This window comes from Lycorma delicatula, chromosome 13 (genome assembly GCF_047948215.1).
Source record: "Lycorma delicatula isolate Av1 chromosome 13, ASM4794821v1, whole genome shotgun sequence".
Lineage (NCBI taxonomy): Eukaryota > Metazoa > Arthropoda > Insecta > Hemiptera > Fulgoridae > Lycorma > Lycorma delicatula.
This window is the reverse complement of record NC_134467.1, coordinates 37,785,417-37,791,418: the sequence shown is the minus strand read 5'-3', so window position 1 is coordinate 37,791,418 and position 6,002 is coordinate 37,785,417.

Below are 6,002 nucleotides of genomic sequence, written 5' to 3'. Positions count from 1 at the left end.
GTAAATTATTATTTGTTTTGTAATATTATTGTTAAAGTTTAAATAATCTAAAGAAGTTTTAATAACTTCAAAAACATGGACATTCTTGAACTGTGATCGACCCCCTCAACTCTAAAATATTTTTTTAGGTCACTTGTAATACTCTATTTTTCTGTTTAGCCTCCGGAACTACAGTAAAATATTAATTCAGAGGAAGAATAAAATGTTATCAACTCAACCATTCCTGAGAGGTGTGGTTAATTGAAATGTAATTGGCCAGAATTACCATTTAATCAGCAAACCTTATGCATCTTATTTTTTGTCGTTCTATACTTATTCCTTCTTCTCTTTTTTTCTAATATGTTCTTTATCATATCTTCAAAGTAAATGTTGGAACAGTGTTAGTGAAAGCCAGCATCCTTGCCTAATAGATCGATCTAGATCAACCCAGTCAGTCATATTCTAAAATTTTTTCTTATGAAAAAAATACAACAGATGCTTTATAAAATTATATTAATAATCAGTAAACAGCTTAAATCTGAAGAATAATCATTTTAAAAAAAACTGTTTGTTACTTTAAAAAAAATTACCTCTACGACACATCCGGCACTGAATTTTTTTTATGACTGGATAATCATGACAACAGAGAACATTAAGATGAACACTCGTTATGCAGTTTCAAAGATTGTAATTGTGTTTTGGCACAGCTTGACAAATAGATGATTACACATCAGTCCAACTGACAATGTTATTTAAATATAATTTTTTTTTTTTAATTATTGTACAATTAATTAAATTTGATAATTGAACAAATTTTATTCTTACATAACTAATTTTATTCCTTTTCGTAGATCTTTTTTAAATGTTATACAACTCTTAATCCGACTAAAATTTTCAAATTAAAAGAAAAAACCATGAAGGATTACTAAAAATGTATATTCGTAGAAAAAGGTTTATTATACAATAAGTATAAAAAGGAATGAAAAAATAAATTAAACCTCAAATATATCTATATAATATGTACAATCAATACTTAACATTATTAATCAATTTACAACATTTAAGAATAAGTCTAAAAATTATAAAAAAGTTGTTTCTAAAAATATAAAATAAAATTAGTTTTAAAAAATATTATAAAAATTAAAGTATAAATATTACATTCTTTTGTACTTAAAACTAGACTAAAATATAATGTCAAATAAATAAATATATCGATGTATTTTTTTACTTATTTACAAAGTTAAATATAAAAACATGTACTAGACTCACTTTGATTAAAAATATTTATTTTAACTCTTTACTTTTACATAAACAGCATATCTTGTAATATCATAAGCACAGTTAATTCATATTCGTACACAGTTAGATAATTAATTTCCAGAACGAGACTGTTAATTTATATAAAATTACTATCTATTAATGAATGATACACTGGATTAGTTAAGAGAATGACTGAACACAAAATAAACAGATATTTTATGAATTCAAACAAACAATCAAAAAGCAGTTATGTTTAATGGAAAAATAAAAAATAAACAATTATATTTGAATGGAAGAAACAAATATCAGCAATAATAAAAGAAAGATAAGAAAAATTTATAAAATTAATTAAATAGTGTTTGACCAGACTGAACTTAATTCTAAGGATATTAAGAAAAAAGTATATACTCTGAAAACACACCTTACTTGAAAAAACACCAGAAAAAACATTAATGCATAGCATCATGTGTTGAATGACTTCTGACCTGAAATTAAGAAAAACGAAAGAGCAAAAATTTTGTAATTCTGATATTAGTTTTATAGCTTTTTAAAAAATTAAACGATTGTCTATTTTGAACACAAAAATTCTGCATTGTAATTTAAATTTCTGCTGTAATGCCCCATGACATAATAATGAAAGAATATGATAAATTATTATGCCGTAGTTACAAAGGAGGCTATGTAACATCACAGACCAAACATGAGAAATCCAGTATTAATCTGGTGTGCCACAGGTGAAAAAAAAAATAAGCCCACTGGCCTAGTGGTTTACTCATAATCAAATAAATTGGCTGATTTCAAAGGTTCAAATCCTAGTAAAGGCAGTTACTTTTATACGGATTTGAATACTAGATCGTGGATACCGGTGTTCTTTGGTGGTTGGGTTTCAATTAACCACACATCTCAGGAACGATCAACCCGAGACTGTACAAGGTTACACTTCACTTACACTCATACAATCATCCTCTGAAGTAATACCTTACAGTGGTTCCGGAGGCTTAACATTAAAAAGAAAGGTGCAAAAAATAAAGGAAAACTTTGTTTCAGCAAATATATCTGATTGATTTTTTTCCTGGGTGCATAACGAGTTGCCATTATCAGCGCCCAGATGCAAAATTACCAAAGTAAACGATTAAAAATCAAAACAACAGAAAACACCTATGTTCAATAATAGGTTTGAAATAAAAACAATATTAAAACTCTAGCATGGAACAATAAAGTTGCTGAATATCAAAAGGCAGAGAAACATGAAAGTTTTAATTAAATGCTTGAATCCAGATGCAAGGCCTTAAGAAATTGTAACACATTAAACAACATTGATACATTGTTGCCAAAGATATTTTGTACGTTAGGCACTAGTTTAAACTTAAAATGGAATGCTGCATTAACAGATACAATTCACAAGGATGCTGTGCACAATTAATAGGCAGTTACAGTGAACACAAACAGGTCCATTAATCTGAGTCATCAGATATCCATGGGTAAGCATTGTGTACCCTATTCGCAAATGGCAAATAATAACCTCTTCACGACAGCAATTCCTACATGAAGAGCACCATGGTGACACTGTTCTTAACTGGATGACGTTTATTGTTGAAGGTAGCAGTTTATTAATTTTGCCAGCGATTATCAACCGCCCTCTTCAAAAAACAGACAAGATCGTTCAAAACAATGTGATTAGTAAAAGGGGGCTGAAAACAGGCCTCTTTTGCCGCATGCTCAAAAAAAAATCCAATATGACTAGGGATCCAGTAGAATCTCATGGTTGTTATAAAGAGTTAACAGACAATAGGGTGTCTGAAATACATGTCACTAATCGCCAGCAAAGTACTCATGGAATCTGAAGAGACAAGTTAGAACGTTGGGCTAAGTATATTTAAGGTCTTGTTAATAGCAAACAGCTCTGTGATGAAAACACTGGTGATGCTGGAAGGTCAAACATGTATGTTCTATTGGCAACCACAAAAGCATAAACAGAATTATTGTGTCTAGAACAATTAGCATAAATTATAGCATCTGGATTAATGCTATTTGTAACATTGAAAATGTTTCTTGTAAGATACTAGGTTTGTGTCCCTTTATTGATATCTACTGAGACTAAGGCAATAATTCATGAGGGAGGGCTGCCAATGGTGGGGTAATAACATTGAGTAACAGATGGTACTAGAAGGAATTGTGTATTAAGGGATAAGAAAAGCCGATGAGTTCTGATAGCTTCAGGATCAGTAGATCTTGGCTGTTCTTTTTCACCTAGAATATCTTAAGTTTTTTGTGTTCAGTCATTTGACTAGTTTGATGCAGTTCTCAAAGATTCCCTATCTAGTGACGAGTCATTCCATTTTGGTATACCTCCTACATCCCTAACAATTTGTTTTACATATTCCAAACGTTGCCTGCCTGCACAATTGTTTCCTTCCACCAGTCCCTCCAAAATTAAAACGATTATTCCAGGATGCCTTAAGATGTGTCCTATAAGTCTGTCTCTTCTTTTAGCTATATTTTTCCAAATGTTTCTTTCTTCATCAATTTGCCACAACACCTCTTCATTTGTCACTTTATCCAAGCATCTGATTTTTAACATTCTTCTGTAGCACCACATTTCAAAAGCTTCTAATCTATTCTTCTCAGGTACTCTGATTATCCAAGTTTCACTTCAAAATAAAGCTATGCTCCAAACATATATTTTCAAAAATGTTTTCCTGACATCTAAATTAATTTTTGATGTAAACAAGCTATATTTCTGACCGAAAGCTTGTTTCAGCTGAGCTATTCAGCATTTATATTACTCTTGCTTCTTCCATCTTTAGTAATTCTACTTCCCAAATAACAAAATTCTTTTTCTCATCCTACTTTTATATTAAGTGGTCATCTACTTTATTTCTAATGCATTTCATTACTTTCATTTTGTTCTTGTTTATTTTCATGTGAAAGTTCTTGTGAAAGATTTCATCCATTCCATTCGCTGTTTCTTCTAAATCTTTTTTACTCTTGGCTAGAATTACTATATCAGCAAATCGTAGCATCTTTATCTTTTCATCTTGTACTGTTAATCTGGATCTAAATTGTTCTTTAACATTAATAATAGCTACTTCTATGTAAATATTAAAAAGTAACGGCGATAGGGAACATTCTTATGCTCTTTTATTATTACTGTTGCAGTTTGGTTCCTGTAAATCTTAGTAATTGTTCTTGTACCTCTACACTTGAACCATAAACTTTTTAAAACAGTGAACATTTTATTCCATTACACATTATCAAATGCCTTTCCTAAATCTATAAATGCTATGTATATCGGTTTGTTTTTCTTTAATCTTCTTTCTATTATTAATCTGAGCGTTAAAATCGCTCCCTTTGTCCGTACACTTCTGACACCAAATTGATCTTTTACCTAATACTTCCTCCACTTTCCTTTCAATTCTTCTGTACAGAAATCTAGTTAAGATTTTTGATGCACGAGTAGTTAAGCTAATTGTTCTGTATTCTTCACATTTTTCTTTGGTATCATGACAATAACACTCTTTTTGAAGTCTGACAGAACTTCCCCTTTATCGTAAATATTACATAGCAGTTTGTACAATCTATCTATAGCTTCCTCACCTGTGCTGCACAGTAATTCTGCAGGTATTCCGTCTATCCCAGGAGCCTTTCTGCCATTCAAATCCTTTAATGCTCTATTAAATTCAGATCTCAATATTGTATATCCCTTTTCATCCTCTTCGACTTCCTCTCGCTACTACCAGTTTCTAATTCATTTAATTATAATTAAGAGAGCTGTGAAAAAGGATAAAAAGGCTGGTTATTTTGGTCTTGGTGTGGTTGTCAAATAGACGCAACAAATAAATGTTCCATATAATCAGCAAATCGTATCCTAGTGGGAAGGGTGAGGGCCTGAGTCTGATACCTCAAAACTGGATAAACTCAGATAAGATATGGTAACCCTGACAGAGGAGTCCCTGGTCCTGCAAAGTGGAAGTTGGTTGTAGTGTTGACAGTTGATGGATTTAAGGGTAAAACAGTTGATAGGGTAGGGGAGAGAATTAAGGATAGAGAGAAGTAGAAACTAATTGTTGAGAAGGCCAAAGTTCACCCTGAGCTGCAGTATTGTGGAGAAAGAGCTTATCATTACATTAGCCAAAAACTCACACCCACATAACTCTGAAGTGATGCTTCACTAAAGCTGACCAAACTTTGTGATCAGTCAGTTGAAAGTAAGCTTCTTTGAGAACTATAACCTGGAATTTCTTTATAACAATAAATTTAACAGATATCAAATGTATATTATAGTTACTAAGAACACAATAAACATATAAGTTTGTTAAAAAATTCCTGGAAACTTTTTAAATAGTTCTCCAAATAGTCATAGCATGAGCTTTTGATGGTGCATACATAATACTACAAGATTAATCTGCCACTGATTATAATATCCTATAGATATTTACCTGAACTATAGCCATCTGTTATACGCAAGTAGTCTGTTAATACAGCAAATCAATATTAAATTTAGCCAAAAACTTTGAAAATATTTACATAGGCTAATGAATCATGAAACAATTTTTTGGTACAAAGCTATACAGTTATAAATGATTCAACTGATTTAAGAACAGTGATTGGTCAACAGATGAAGATCAATGTTCAAGACAGCCCTCAACACCATGTAATAATGCACAAATTTATGAAACTATGTATTGGCTTATCAATACACAGATGTAAAATATCGATAAATTATATCACGATCTCCTTATTAAAAAAATGTACTAATTCAT